General features: G+C 38.3%; 1 protein-coding gene, 1 non-coding gene and 1 pseudogene across 3 annotated transcripts in view; 1 reads left to right on the plus strand and 2 right to left on the minus strand.

Moving 5' to 3' along the window:
- The window catches only part of Tmem232 (transmembrane protein 232), a 280,176-nt gene that overhangs the window by 141,595 nt on the left and 122,148 nt on the right, over positions 1-16,433 (minus strand). The gene's annotated exons all lie outside the window — the stretch shown is intronic.
- On the minus strand, positions 7,275-16,327 carry LOC102928264 (hypoxanthine-guanine phosphoribosyltransferase pseudogene; annotated as a pseudogene).
- Positions 13,438-13,510, plus strand: Trnak-cuu (transfer RNA lysine (anticodon CUU)). The gene has a single exon. It is a non-coding gene; the product is annotated as a tRNA-Lys (tRNA).

Below are 16,433 nucleotides of genomic sequence, written 5' to 3' on the forward strand. Positions count from 1 at the left end.
AAAGAAGAACTAATACCAATCCTCTTCAAAGTGTTCCACACAATAGAAACAGAAGGAACACTACCAAGCTCTTTTTATGAGGCTACAATTACCCTGATACCCAAACCACACAAAGATGCAACAAAGAAAGAGAACTACAGACCAATCTCCCTCATGAACATTGATGCAAAAATACTCAACAAAATATTGGCAAACCGAATCCAAGAATACATCAAAACAATCATCCATCACGACCAAGTAGGATTCATCCCAGGGATGCAAGGATGGTTCAACATACGGAAATCAGTCAATGTAATACACCATATAAACAAACTGAAAGAAAAAAAACACATGATCATCTCCTTAGATGCTGAAAAAGCCTTTGACAAAATCCAACACCCCTTCATGATAAAGGTCTTAGAAAGATTAGGAATACAAGGAACATTTCTAAACATAATAAAAGCAATTTATAGCAAGCCAACAGCAAACATCAAATTAAATGGAGAGAAACTCAAAGCGATACCACTAAATTCAGGAACAAGACAAGGCTGTCCACTCTCCCCATATTTGTTCAATATAGTACTAGAAGTTCTAGCTAGAGCAATAAGACAACAAAAGGAGATCAAAGGGATACAAATTGGCAAGGAAGAAGTCAAACTTTCACTATTTGCAGATGATATGATAGTATACATAAGTGACCCCAAAAACTCTACCAGGGAACTTCTACAGCTGATAAACTCCTTCAGTAAAGTGGCAGGATACAAGATCAACTCAAAAAAATCAGTAACCCTCCTATACACAAATGATAAAAGGGCTGAGAAAGAACTCAGAGAAACATCACCCTTTACAATAGCCACAAATAATATAAAATACCTTGGGATAACACTAACTAAACAAGTGAAAGACCTTTTTGATAAGAACTTTAAATCTCTAAAGAAAGAAATTGAAGAAGATATCAGAAAATGGAAGGATCTCCCATGCTCATGGATAGGTAGGATTAACATAGTAAAAATGGCAATCTTACCAAAAGCAATCTACAGATTCAATGCAATCCCCATCAAAATCCCAGCACAATTCTTCACAGACTTGGAAAGAAAAATACTCAACTTTATATGGAAAAACAAAAGACCCAGGATAGCTAAAAGAATCCTATACGATAAAGCAACTCTTGGAGGCATCACCATCCCGGACCTCAAACTCTACTATAGAGCTATAGTAATAAAAACAGCTTGGTACTGGTATAAAAACCGACATACGGACCAATGGAATCGAATTGAAGACCCTGACATTAATCCATGCACATATGAACACCTGGTTTTTGACAAAGGAGCCAAAACTATACAATGGAACAAAGAAAGTATCTTCAACAAATGGTGCTGGCATAACTGGATGTCAATATGTAAAAGATTACAAATAGATCCATATCTGTCACCATGCACAAAACTCAAGTCCAAGTGGATCAAAGACCTAAACATAAATCCAGTTACACTAAACTTAATAGAAAAGAAAATAGGAAGCACTCTTGAACGCATTGGCACCGGAGACCATTTCCTAAATAAAACACCGACAGCACAGACCCTGAGCACAACCATTAATAAATGGGACCTCTCGAAACTGAGAAGCTTTTGCAGGGCAAAAGACACAGTCAATAAGACAAAAAGACAGCCAACAGATTGGGAAAAGATCTTCACCAACCCCACATCTGACAGAGGATTGATCTCCACAATATATAAAGAACTCATGAAACTAGACATCAAAGCACTGAACAGTCCAATTAAAAAATGGGCTAAAGAGCTAAACAGAGAATTCACAAAACAAGAACTACAAATGGCTGAAAGACATTTAAAGAAATGCTCAACATCCTTAATCATCAGAGAAATGCAAATCAAAACGACTCTGAGATACCACCTTACACCTGTTAGAATGGCTACGATCAAAAACACCAATGACAACCAATGTTGGAGAGGATGTGGAGCAAAGGGAACACTCCTCCACTGTTGGTGGGAATGTAAACTTGTACAACCACTGTGGAAATCAGTATGGCGATTTCTCAGAAAATTAGGAATCGAACTACCTCAAGACCCAGCCATCCCACTCTTGGGCATCTACCCAAGGAATGCTGATTTATACCATAAAGATACATGCTCAGCTATGTTCATAGCAGCACTATTTGTAATAGCCAGAACCTGGAAACAACCTAGATGCCCATCAACGGAAGAATGGATGAAAAAAATGTGGTACATATACACAATGGAGTACTACTCAGCAGAGAAAAACAATGAAAGCATGAAATTTGCAGGCAAATGGATGGAACTAGAAAAAATCATCCTGAGTGAGGTAACCCAAACCCAGAAAGACAGTTATGGTATGTACTCACTCATTGGTGGATTCTAGATATAAAATAAAGAACAATCAGACCACAACCCATAGAACCATAGAGGCTATATATATATAGCATGGAGGTCCCTAGGACAACTGTGGCATATAATAAATTCCAGTTTTACTCAATTATTGAAAAAAAAAAAAAGAAGCCAGCCTGGTCTACAAGGTGAGTTCCAGGATAGCCAGAGCTACACAGAGAAACCCTGTCATTAAATAAAAAGATCTTAAATAATAAATATATATATGTATATATATATATATATATATATATATATATATATATGGTAAAATGATAAGCCCCAATTAAAACTGTTACACGGAATATTGATGAATCTTGTAAATAGGTTAGCTGGCACAGCAAATCCTAATTATGTAATGTATGAATTACACAAACAAAACCTAGAGATCAGGATAAATGCCTTATCATAGGGAGAACACAGTGATTGGAAAGGATAAATGATGAAGTCTTAGTCTTTTAAATATTTTCATTAGGTGTTCAGCTTTGACATCTCAGAGCTAAACATTTTTTATCTAGGTATCTTCACTTTGTTTCTATTTCAATAAAAATGAAGATGAGACACAAGTCTATAGGGCATCAGAAAGCACAATGAATGAAAAATTGAGCCATACACTGCAACATTGTTCAATCCCAGAAAGTAAGAAAGTGCTAACAAGAAGAGGAGCAGAAGGAGTGAAAATGAAATTGAAAACCACAATGACTGGAGGTGTGTGGAAACCACAGAGGAATACATTGAAATAGATCCCAAGAGCCACAGCAGGAATTACGTGAACAAGAACAAATAGTGTTGGATAGCCATTCAGAAAGAAGTTATAGCTCGAGTTTATAAAGATGGCTGAACAATACATAGATAGTTTGAGACAAAATACTTCCGGATTGCCACTTCACCACAGGAGATCCAAATGGTGCAGAGGTCAAAAAAATAACATTATTTGCATTAAAAACAAACATTTATACCACAGATCATCCCTACATACCAATGTTATCCCACCATCCAGGCAGAGAACCAGCTATACCACCACCCACCCAGAGGACCAGCTATCCCTCCATCCACACATAGGACCAGATTTTCCATGGTCTTAGCGTTACTATTTCTATGATGAAACAACATGACCATAAGAACCTTTGGAAGAAAGGGTTTGCTTTGCTTATACTTCCATGTCACTATTCATCACCAAAGGAAATCAGGCAAGAACTCAAACAGGACAAGAACCTGGAGGCAGGAACTGATACAGAAGCCACGGAGGAGTGCTATTAACAGGCTTGCTCCCCATGACTTGCTCAGCCTACTTTCTTACAGCATCCAAGACCACCAGCCCAGATGTGACACAAGCCACAGAGAGCTAGGCCCTCTCTCATCAATCACCAATCAAGAAAATGCACCGCAGCTTTATCTCATGACAATCTAATTGGGGCCTTTTTTACAGTTGAGATTCCCTTTTCCAAAATGACTCTAGCTTGTATAGAGTTGACATAAAACTCTACTCAGAATAATTGACCCCTTGTTAACTTGACAAACTAATACAACACTATTTAACAATAACTTTTCCTATTTTGTTTATCTCCAAGATCTCACACTAATAAATACCACAATATAAACTATATTACAAAGTTAAAAATCCTACAATCTTCGCTAATTCCAACACTTTGAAATTCAATCCTTCTTAAAGAATCCAGAGTCTCTTTTAAAATCCAAAATCTTTCTCAAAGTCCAAAGTCTGTCCACTGTAGACTCATGTAAAACCAAAATAAGTTAAGTACTTTCTTATTCCAAAAGGGGGGAAAAAACAGGGCACAGTCACAAGCTAAACAAAATAAAACCAGCTCCAGCAATACAAAGCTCAGTGTTAGACTTGTGGGATTCACTCACCATAGCCTGGGCTCCTCCCAAGGGCTTCCCACAGCACACAACAACAGCGTGTCTCAGAGGCTCAGGCCGACCCAGCTCTATGACTGCTGCTGTGCTGGTTGTCCCAAGGCACTGGCATCTCCAAAATGCTGGGGTTTCTTGTTACAACTAGGCTGCACTTTGACCTAGCCTCTCCTGGGCTCTCTTCATGATACCAAGCCTCAACTCTCTGCATGACCTCTTCAGTCCTGAGGCTTCATTTGCTACTGAAGCTGTGTCTTCACCAATGGCCTCTCCTGGCCTCTCACAGTGCCAAACCTCAGCTGCTCTCCACGATTCCTTCATGCTTTCAAAACCACCACCACCTGAGTGACTCTTCTACATGACCAAGTGCATCTGCTAGCATAAGGTCGAACCTTGACCATCTCTGGAATATAGATAGCTTCTGTGTGTTGAAACTGAGGAAACACTTCCCAGAAGACTTCACCTCAATGATGCTGGTCTCCTCTTAATCCCCAATAATTTCTCAGCTCCAGCTGACCAGCACCAATTGTCCCAGTAAAGCAAACGTTTCCCTTAGATGGTTCTGGCCTCTCGTTAATCACTGCTGATATCTCAGCTCCAGCTGGTCAGAACCAGAGATGATTAATTTAAAATTGCAGATGGCTCCAATAGAATCTTTAAGGGACTCTCAAACTTCCCTCTAAAACTCCACAATTCAGGCCTCCACCGTCTGCATTACTCTCAACATTTTTATCTTCTGCAGAACAGTCCACTGAGCTCTCAATACTCAAGGGCTTTTTGAGCTCTCCACACTCAATGGCTTCTCCAGCCCAAAATTCCAAAGTCCTTCCATAATCTTTCCAAAAGCAACATGGTCAGGTCTGTCACAGCAATATCCCATGATCTTCTGTCAACTTCTCTCTTAGTTAGGGTTACTATTTCTGTGATGAAACACTATAACAAAAAACATCTTGGAAAGGAAAGGGTTTATTTGGCTTACACGTCCACATCACTGTTCATCATCTAAGGAAATCAGGACAGGAACTCAAACAGGGCAGGAACCTGGAGGAAGGAGCTGGTGCGGAGGCCATGGAGGGAAGCTGTTTTTAGACTTGCTCTTCATGGCTTACTCAGCATACACATGCCATATGCACACACAAACACGCACAAACAACACACTCAAGATTTTTTTAAAGGAATTCAGTAGAGGAAGGGGAGCCAGAATATAATATGGGTTTGATTTCAAGCAGTTTGGGTAACTGTGTATCTAAAAGAGAGAAAATATGAGTCTTCATTTAAATTTTCAATTTCCATGTCTGTAATAAAGGTAAAAACAACATATATCATAATTTTATGATAGTCCAATAACTAAATACAAGACACAGTAAATGTTTTACCAATTTTAATAATCCTATTACTGTCTTTTTTAAGTGGTAAGAGTGAAACAGAAGGATGGTACATGCATATAATTTTGTTTCTTGGGAAGTGGAGGCAGTCAGGAATTCAAGGCTGGCCTCTAATACATAAGTTTGAGGCCAGTCTGAGCATAATAAATCCTGGTCTCAAACACTCAAGCAAAACAAAAATAATAAATACAGTGTAGTGGGATAAAATTCCATTTATATAGCTCTCAAACCCCAAACTCACTGTCTAGATGTATCACTCCTAAACTCAGAATCTTAACAACACAGCCATTTACTTAATTCACAGTGTCAAGGTCAGTGCTGGGCTGGGAACAGCAGAAAGATGGTCATGATTTTATTGGACTCATTTCTGTGCTGTTGGGTCCACTGGAGACTGACCAGTCTTGGGGAGGGAAGAGCATGAGCTAGGAAGGGTCTGCTTGGCACCATGTTTTATCTAAGCTTCTATTAGATGACTTTGGGACACGATAGTGGAGAGGTTCCAGGAAAAGACACAAAAGACTTCCCTTAGTAAGCAGCTTTCAAACTTTGGCTTATGTAAAATTTGCCATTATCCAAATCAAGTCAAGACTTGGAATAGAGAAAGTTATGCAAAATGTCAGAAAAAGAACCTCAAATAAATGTGAGCAATTACTATATACTACAATTTCCAAAGCAGTAATTCATTATTTTGAATATATATGTAGTGTACGAATTTTACACTACAAAATTACCAAACGACTAAAATTCAGTGAAGATAGTTTTCTCTCCAAACAAATTGCTCTATTTAGATTCTTTATATTTATGAAACGAAGCAAATATCTACACTTAGATATTCTAAATGTACTTTTCAAATTAATGCCTACTACTGCACAATCCAAACTATTTTCCAAACTAGACAAGTCAGCCGAAGACTTCCTCATAGTATCTCATCATCTAAGAAATGTTCTCTTACCTTGCCACCTTCCATCACTAATTAAAGTCATAATTTATGTTTGCAGCTCAAATACTACTTGAATTTAGCAATGGTTTATTTCTCAGTACTATAACATAGTATCATGTGAATGTCTAGAATGTGCAATGTATTTCGATAGGGCTACCCATATATTTAATCTCTCGTTTCAATTATTGATATACTTTTGGAGAATGTCTACTGGGTAACATACTAAAATTTATATGCCAAGATTATTGTTTCAGACTTCTTTGAATTTCTATATTAAGTAAAAATAGACTTCATAGGGCTCAATTAGTACATTTTCATACTTTTACTTTTTTAATTTTTAGAATTTATTTATTTATGAACTGTTGGATATAATTCCCTGAAATAATCCAAGTGGCAAAGTACAGCCAATACACTGATGAAACTTAGGTTTATTCAACTGAGCAAAAACCTCTTAGAAGCTGTTAATGATATGAAACTGACTGCTTCAGACTGTTCTAATGCACGCCGGTATAATTAACAATATTCAATCACATCTGGTCTTTCCTGAATATATCAAAATTAAAATACCAATTAAAAAGCTAATACTTCTTCCCCTTAAATGTTTCTTACTGGTACAATCTCAGTATTATTATTTAATAGAGGCAATTAAGAGATGTGTTTTACTCACAAGTTAGCAACAATCTACAAGAAGGAACAGATAGTCTGCCTACAGGCTCATAGTGCAAATCAAAAGTGCGGGAATGTAGCAACTGACATTTCTAAAAATATCAAACATAAAATTCATACAATGTTCATGCAGAAAGCATTACTAAGGAGGCAGCCACAGAACTAGAACACTTGATAACTTTAGAGGCAATGTCAACGGGATGCCTCAGGTTTACAGACTCAACTTGAACTCTCATCAGAGACTCTGGAATTTGACTTTTCCAGCTCCACTAATGACACAAACGGGATTCAAAGTCCTGAAATTCTAATTATAGTCAAGGGCACAGTCAACAACAAAGCTGTCTGAAATTTCAAATCCAACAAAGTCTTGCCTATATCCAACACTTGGAGAGGTCATTTTCACCAACAAGCTTGTGACACTGAACATTTGGGAGGTGTGCTGCTTGACCAAGGAATAAAGGTTTGCATTGTGTTACCGGCATCATCCGTATTTTCATCAAGACATTCTTTCCAACTAAAACTGAGAAATTATCTCCAATAACTTTTATGTCCCCTGTTGACTGGTCACTACAGTAGCTCTTCAGTCTCATAATATCTACAGTCATCGGAAGGGAACTATAATCACTTCTATTCAGTGAGTAATGTGATCCAGCAGATCAGCAAACAAGCCGCTCCCCTTGAACACACAGAGAGCCACAATATGATGGCCTCCCATCTCTCTCATGACATCTTTATCAAGTCTTTCAGTCCTGTCCAGAATCAGCCAACAGGGAATAAACACCTTTTCCAAGCCCTCAGCATAATAATTAGGCATACAAAATAAATCTAGAGTGTAGCCTGGTTCATCATCACTAATCACGACAATAAGGCTCTGGGTCACCAAGGCAGAGCCAGTCAGTATTGATGGGGAACAGCAGCCTGAGGAGGAAGCTGGGGGAGCATTTTTTGCTATCTTGAAAATTGTACTAGCCTATAGGAAATTTATAATTTTTCCTCCATTTGTACTATCTTAGCAGTAAGCAAATGCAAAATAAATACTTCCAAGTCATAGTAGATCCTTAGGGTTTGTGTCTAGAAATTATATTTTTGCTGTTCAATAATTCAATTGGCTCTAACTCTAAATAACCCTGATAGAAGGTGGGCCTAGACTGATTGTCTTCTGGTCTTCCTCATATGCATATACTTATGTCATATTACATAATATTAATTTAGTACTAACTTAATTTATACTAAATTGATATAGCTGCTTTCTGAAAGTTCTAATTTAGAGTTTTCTCTGAAGATAACTTGCCTCCCAATCATTTCCTAGTTCAAGTAACTGATAGCCCTCGAAACTCTTCTAAGCATTGAAAAGAAACCATCATGTGTAGTGATTGAGCTCTTATCTAGCAGTCCATTAACTGCCTGAGTACTGTGGCTTTGTTAGCATCATCTAGTAGCTAATATATTTGCTATGTCTGATTGACTTATGAATTTCAAATGTAATTATCTATAGATATTTACTAAAACTCTGAAAACAGAAGAACATCCTATATCAAATGATTGGCCCAGAAAGCAGGTGTATAAACAGAATTCTAATTATAGAAAACACAAATAAGGGCTGGCTTATTGAGTTGCAGTATCATCCGTTTGAGATTTGAGGTGGCATGGAAAATAGATAAAAGATCAGAGAACAGCAGACATGATTAAAAGAATGACAGAAACAAACAGAAAAGAATAAAGATTTGTGAGAGAAATGCACCTCCTACTCTGTAACAAAGTTGTCCAGAACTCTGACTGCCATTCCCATTATCCTTCCAAAGAGTCTGTAGTGAGGGGTGAGGGTCACAGAGAATATTAGACTGTGGAGAATTTCAGTCCCAAGTCCCAGTAGAGGGATTAATGAGTGATATGCTGGTGGTCACTACAATTGATTTGATATTTTCTTTTTATTGTTGTTTCATTCTGAGTTCTCAACCAAAAAATAAAGATAAAACTTAAGGGGAGCATAATGGCAAACATTTTAGTTCCAGTGGGCAGCCAATTGTCTGTTTTCTTCCAAGGGAAAACAAAAGCCTCCTGCTCTTCCATAGTTCATCACTCACAGCATATTGAGGATTAAAAAGCTGACATGTTCAGGATTCATTTTGTACTAAGAATATGGATTACAGACTCTGAATCATCAACAGGGCCAATTCACATGCTTTGACAATGCACTGTATACAGTGGAGTCAATCAACTGACCTTCTACCTATTAATGTTTATTGAATCCAAAATAACAAATTACATAATTGAATAATTAATCATTAATTTAAACCCAAGAAAGAACAAGAAACTCAGACAACAGAAAAAAGTATACTTGAAGATGATGGAACTGACTGAAAATAAGACATAAAGAAATAACAGCATTTTGTAAACACCCATTGTATCCACATTACTGCAACGTCATATCTGCAATTCAGGAGAGAGACTCACTAAGTTCAAAATGGCTTTCTTGGAAAGAAATGTACATGGTCGTCCAGTGAGAACCACCTAAAAGCCTAGAAAATGGAAAAGGTAATTTTAATTTAAGGAAAAGGACTTGAGTGCCAATGAGTCCAGAGAAAAGGAAACTTTATGATAGATATCTCAGTTACTTATTCACTGCTATAAGCAAGCTGTAAAACACCCATGAGACAGGAGCCAGTTTGTTGTTTAGTCAGCATACTTAGAAATGCCTCTAAAGGAAACAAATCTACAACAGAACAGTTTGCCCCGCACAGTGAACTTTTTCAAGCAGTTTATTAAGCGGTGTCTTGGGCCTGACAGGCCAGTCAGCATGGCTGCTTACCCTCACCACCAGAAGACAGAAACCTGAGGGACCACAAGGACACTTGCTAACGTACAGAATTTCATTCACAGTTATATCCAAAGTTAAGAGTAACTCATGCCCATGAGAGCCGCATCGATTCCAGCTCAGCTTCCCCACTCCAGATGTTTGGAACCTTTAAGTAACAACAGTAGTCATACTCCTGAAATCAGTGGGACTCCATCAACTCTGGGAGGTTTTTCTAGCCTTTGGACCACAGTTTCATGACTTGAAGACACAAAGAAACTACTACAGAAGAAAAAATTAATTGCTCTCCTTTGTATGGTAACTATCTTCTATGCCCTCAAAATGTTTTTCAATTTTTTAATTTTTCATGTGAAGCTTATCAACCTTTGATGTTAAGTTTTTATATTGAATGCAAATGTTCCCTTCCCCATAGTTCCATTATAGAAGTACTAAGAAGATGAAGCTTCGAAACATGACTTTTATCTTTTTATTTATTTGTTTAGCAAAAATTTTATTTGCCTTACAATATTAACTCAATAATCACCGGAAGCCTATGCATTGAAGGATATTGGCCTCACTTTCTGAGAAGAACTGAGGTAGAAATACACTCAAGGTCACTCAAGTACAGCATTTCTGTACTGGGCTCCCATTTGCACTAGGACCTCCTCACTGGAGTTCTCAAGCTCTGTCATGGGGCCTTCCCTCTCCTCTGTGTGTCCAATAGCAGCTCTGCCTATGAGCAGGTAAGTTTTCCTGAGCACACAGCTTTGGAACGTAAGAAAACTGAGGCTGTGGGGTGTAGTTTGTCCCAAGTCCAGGCGATTGAATGAAGTTGGAATTTAAACTCTATTGTTTCATTTCTGTTCATGGATGTTCCAGTACTGAAGTCTGATAAACTTCTTCACATTTTTCATGTATTATCTGACATGTTTCCAATGGCAAATAGGCACACATAAGTGTACAGGTTGTCATGACTTAGTGCCATGTTAAATAATGTGACAATGAATACGTTCATCTTGGTTGCCTTCATACACTAAATAAATTCTATCTTTTTTTATTTTTTCAGAAAATCACTCATTCTCACTGTACTAGTCGGGGTTTTCTAGACAAACATAACCTATAGGATGAACATATATTAAAAGAATTTACTAGTGTCAGTTTATGTTTTTTAAAAAATATATATATAATTGTTTCACACTTGAGAAGCTGAGAACTATCAGCAGTCGGTGGCAGGGGCTGGGTGCCTCCACAGTAGGAGTAGACCCACTGTGGATATCTCACATTGGAGAAGCCCAGGAGTTGCTCATGCTGTGTGTCTTATCAGTCACAATCTGGTATCAAAAACCTGGAAGTTTCCTGGAAAGCTGGAGGATAGAAGCCTAGAGACTTTGGTTCTGACAGCAGCAAAGGGGTCAGCATCAGCATCAGCAGCATCAATATTAGCAGCAGCAGCAGCAGCAGCAGCAACAGCATCAATATTATCAGCAGCAGCAGCAGCAGCAGCAGCAACAGCATCAATATTATCATCATCATCATCATCAGCAGCAGCAGCAGCAGCAGCATCAATATTATCAGCAGCAGCAGCAGCAGCATTATCATCATCAGCAGCAGCAGCAGCATGACTCAACTCAGAGCAATGGGAAGGCTGAGCCAACAAAAGGGGAGGGATCTTTCTTCTGCCACTGCCTTTGGATCTAGGCTCCTATCCTAAGGTGACTCTCACACTTTCCCACATCAATTACAGCAACCAGGGCTTTCTCTCTCTCTTTTTTTAATTATGTATTTAACTTTAAACATTAACAACTACTGCTCAGGTAAATCTAAACCATCATATTTTTATATACAGTAAATCGATTATTTCTGGAATGGTCTAAGAACTCAGAAGTATATTTGTAGCTTTGGAGGATGGATTTTTTTAATATTACTAAAATATAATCAAATCATTCCCTCTTGCTCCCTTTGCTACCTCCAACTCCTGTGTCTTTTTCTCCTTGCTCCCTATCAAATTTCTGACTTCTTTCCCTAATTTGCATATGTATGAATTTTATATATATGGGTTATATCTGTGTGAGTTATAGATGCATGCATGAATATATAAACACAACCTGTTAAATCTATTTGGTGGTGGTGGTGGTGGTGGTGGTGGTGGTGTGTGTGTGTGTGTGTGTGTGAGATTGTTGCTGGAGAGCTTCTCTCCAGGTTCCCCAAGCCCCGCAGTCCCACAATCCACTTATAAAATAATCACTCAGACGCTTATATCACTTATAAACTGTATGGCCGTGGCAGGCTTCTTGTTAACTGTTCTTATATCTTAAATTAACCCATTTTTATAAATCTATAGCTTGCCACGTGGCTGGTGGCTTACCGGCTTCTTTACATGCCCTTCTCCTGGCGGTGGCTGCAGTGTCTCTCTCTTCAGCCTTCCACTTCCCAGAATTCTCTCTCCTTGTCCCACCTACTTCCTGCCTGGCAACCTACTTCCTGCCTGGTCACTGGCCATCAGTGTTTTATTTATATAGAACAATATCCACAGCATTTCCCCTTTTCTTCTTTTTTTAAAAAGTAAGGTTTTAACTTTAACATGGTAAAATTACATATAACAAAACAATTATCGAGCAAGAATTACAGTTACAATATTAAAGAAGATGTCCTATCTAATATTTGTGAATTTAAGGTTTTATATCTAACTTATCTTTTATCATAACTGAGGAAATTGCAACTATTTAGTTTTCAACCACATCAAAGACCTGAGAAGGAACATAATGGTACCTGAGAAATGGTAGATGGATGCAAGCAACTTTTGGGAATCTTGCAAAAGTAGACCAAGACAGCTGGCAGCCTGGACAGTCACCTAATGTTTCTCAGCATTGTTGGTGCATTTAAATTGGCTACAGGCCTAGAGTATCTGACAGACCATTTTTAGAAGCAGGAATTCTGAGAGACCATCTTACCCTGTCTTGGCAGAGTACAGTGGTCGCTTTCCTTGTGTCCCACTTGTCCAGAAAGGACAGCATTATATTTGTACTGTCAGTCATCAAGGCAAGGGCAGTTCTTTGCCCAGTAGGCCATTTTATGCCAAAAAGACAAACTTCCAAATGGAAATGTCTTAGAAGCCCAACATTCTCTCGGGATCAATTGGTGCAGCCAGGAGCAATTGTGTCTCACGTCAACAGAATTTTAAGTTATTTAAATGCCATATTCTCTAGGTCTATGAAGTGTTTGAAGATTACCTATCTATCTGAAATATATCTATGTATACCTAGAAGACTTAACTAACATGGCTACAGATATGATTATCATAGATGACTAATTATTAATCTATTTTTTTAATTATCCATTACAATTTTAAATGAGTTACATAAACACAATACCTCAAACAAGAATAGAAATATATATAAAGCCCGGCTAGCTCAGTCGGTAGAGCATGAGACTCTTAATCTCAGGGTCGTGGGTTCGAGCCCCACGTTGGGCGCCATTTGTTGCTGGAGAGCTTCTCTCCAGGTTCCCCAAGCCCCGCAGTCCCACAATCCACTTATAAAATAATCACTCAGACGCTTATATCACTTATAAACTGTATGGCCGTGGCAGGCTTCTTGTTAACTGTTCTTATATCTTAAATTAACCCATTTTTATAAATCTATAGCTTGCCACGTGGCTGGTGGCTTACCGGCTTCTTTACATGCCCTTCTCCTGGCGGTGGCTGCAGTGTCTCTCTCTTCAGCCTTCCACTTCCCAGAATTCTCTCTCCTTGTCCCACCTACTTCCTGCCTGGCAACCTACTTCCTGCCTGGTCACTGGCCATCAGTGTTTTATTTATATAGAACAATATCCACAGCAGAGATTTCAGAGCTGACCACTGGCATTGGCTAGCCAGGAGATTTCCCCTTTACATGTTAGCATGTCTATCAGTGTCACTGTCTAGGTCTTATTTAGATAGCCCTATTTTTGAGGCATCATCCAGTAAAACTTCCCTGTCAGTTCTAAGAGAAGCAATCTTACAGCAGACTTCCTGATCCTCTGGCTCTTATAATTTTTCTTCCCCTCATCTTTGATGCCCCCTGCACCCTGGGAATTGTGATGTAGAGGTGTCCAGTGGGCCTTGCCACCATGCCACCACTTCTTCTCTGTATTTTGACCAGCTATGGTTTTTCTCTGATGATCTCTACTACTTTGGTGGGAGTTGAGAGCTATACTGACGACAGGGTAAGTATGTAGAATACAGTTAGGATGTGTGCTGGTGTAGTAAATTGATGGTAGTCTGCTCTCTTCTAGGTCCGTGATTTCACTAGCCTCAAGTAGTTGTCTATGTTTCCAGTACCAGGAAGGATTTTGCTCCTGTCAAGCAAGCCTTAAGTCCAATTAGAGAGCTGTTGGGTAGCACCAGGATACGAATGCCACCATTGTACCTTTAGGGAAACCTTGCCTTGCTGGCCATAGTTGTGGTCCTAAGGCTTCACAGCTGTGTAGGACTGTTGGTTCTCCCCCTTGACAGGTTGCATAGCACCTTCTAGGACTACAAAAGTCACCCCCAGGAGAAGACTTTCAAATCAGGTCCTCAGAGTCCTGTGTCCAATTCATGGTGTCTTCTGCAATAGGGACTTACCTTCGATCTCTGGGAGACGACCAAGGACAACAGCAATAGCCAACCAGGACAATACTTCAGGTTTAGCTCCCTACTCAGGTGATCATAATTGGTGCCAAGTTAACATTAAAACCAACCTTAACAGTCTGCGTTTTCAAATGTGTTAGCATAAACTTGTAAAAAGACCTTCTAACCATTGTTTTACAGTTATTTTCTTAGAGCTTTATTCCATTTACCCCTTCAGTTTTAGTGATGAACATTTCTCTAATTTTCCAATTGTTACCTATTTTGCAAATTGTCTATTTTACTTTACTCCAAAGAACAATTTCTGTATGAATCAACTTTATATATTTTATTGCATAGTCTATTACTCCATTTTTCTTAATATCTTCTTTATTTTTTGCAAACAGATTAAAATTTTTCCCAAATTTTACTTCTTCATACTCTCATGGTCCATCTGAAAGCCACTTGTGTGTATGTGCATGGTGTATGGGATTGTGTGGATGTGTGGATGTGTGCATGTGTTCAAGACATGAAAGTAAAAATAAAATTACTAAAGAAAACCCAAACTGAGATAAAACTGGAAAAGAAAAACTTAGGAAGTCATACAAAAACTTAGAGGTAAGCCTCACCAAAAGAATATAAGACATAGAAAAAGTGTCACAGACACTGAAAACAAGATAGAAGAAATGGGGGGGGGGCTAAAGAGATGCCTCAGTGGTTAAGAGCACTGACTGTTCTTCCAGAGGACTCAGGTTCAATTCCCAGCACCCACATGGCAGCTAACAACTGTCTATAACTCTGACACCCTCACACAGACGTACGTGCAGGCAAAATGCCAATGTACATAAAATAAAAAAATAAATTATTTTTAAAAAGATAGAAAAATGGATACTACATCAAAGAAAATGTTAAATCTGAACAAATCCAAGAACAAAATATCTAGAAAATCTTGGACACTATGAAAGACCAAATCCACAAATCATAGGAATAGAAGAACACGAAACTGTGGCAAATGTACAGAAATTATTTTCAACAACATCATAGAAGAAAATTTCCCTAACCTAAAGAAGAAGATGCCTTTCAAGGTACAAGAAGCATAAAGAACACCAAATAGACAGAACCAAAAAAAAATTATCCAAGACACATACCAATCAAAACACTAAATATATACAATATATAAAAAGCTGCAAGGGAAAAAGACCAAGTAACACACAGATCCATTAGCTAACACCTGACTTCTCAATGAAGACTCTAAAAGCCAGAAGGACCTACAGAGTTCTACAAACTCTAAGAAATCACAGGGGATAGCTGACCTCTGTACAGCTCCTTATGAAAAATAGTACCTTCATTCATCTACTCTATCTCCCTTCCCAGAAAGAACCCTGAAGTCAGAAGTACATGTAATGATCCTCAAGCATCTAGTACTTACCAAGCTTCTCCACCATTTTTGTTTGTTTGTTTGTTTTCTGAAAAGAGGGGGGGAAACTATGACTTTGTAACTTCAGTGGTATGCACCTACTACACATCTGTCAGAACTTTTCACCATATCCAAATTCAATGGTTGCATTAATTTTGCTTGGGCTTTTTCATTTGTTTGTTTGTTCGTTTGTTTATGGCCTGGGTTTCTTACATTTTTTTAATTCTGCTTACCCTAAAAGTTTCAAGGCTCTCATTTTCTGCTATCCTCGAGAGCTCACCTCTCATCCTTAAACAAAAATAGTCAAGAACAGAACTCTAAAATCCATGCTCTCAATGACGAATCACTACTGCTCACTGAACGTGGAAATTTCACTTTTCATAGAAACCTGAC

This window comes from Peromyscus maniculatus, chromosome 13 (genome assembly GCF_049852395.1).
Source record: "Peromyscus maniculatus bairdii isolate BWxNUB_F1_BW_parent chromosome 13, HU_Pman_BW_mat_3.1, whole genome shotgun sequence".
Taxonomy (NCBI): domain Eukaryota; kingdom Metazoa; phylum Chordata; class Mammalia; order Rodentia; family Cricetidae; genus Peromyscus; species Peromyscus maniculatus.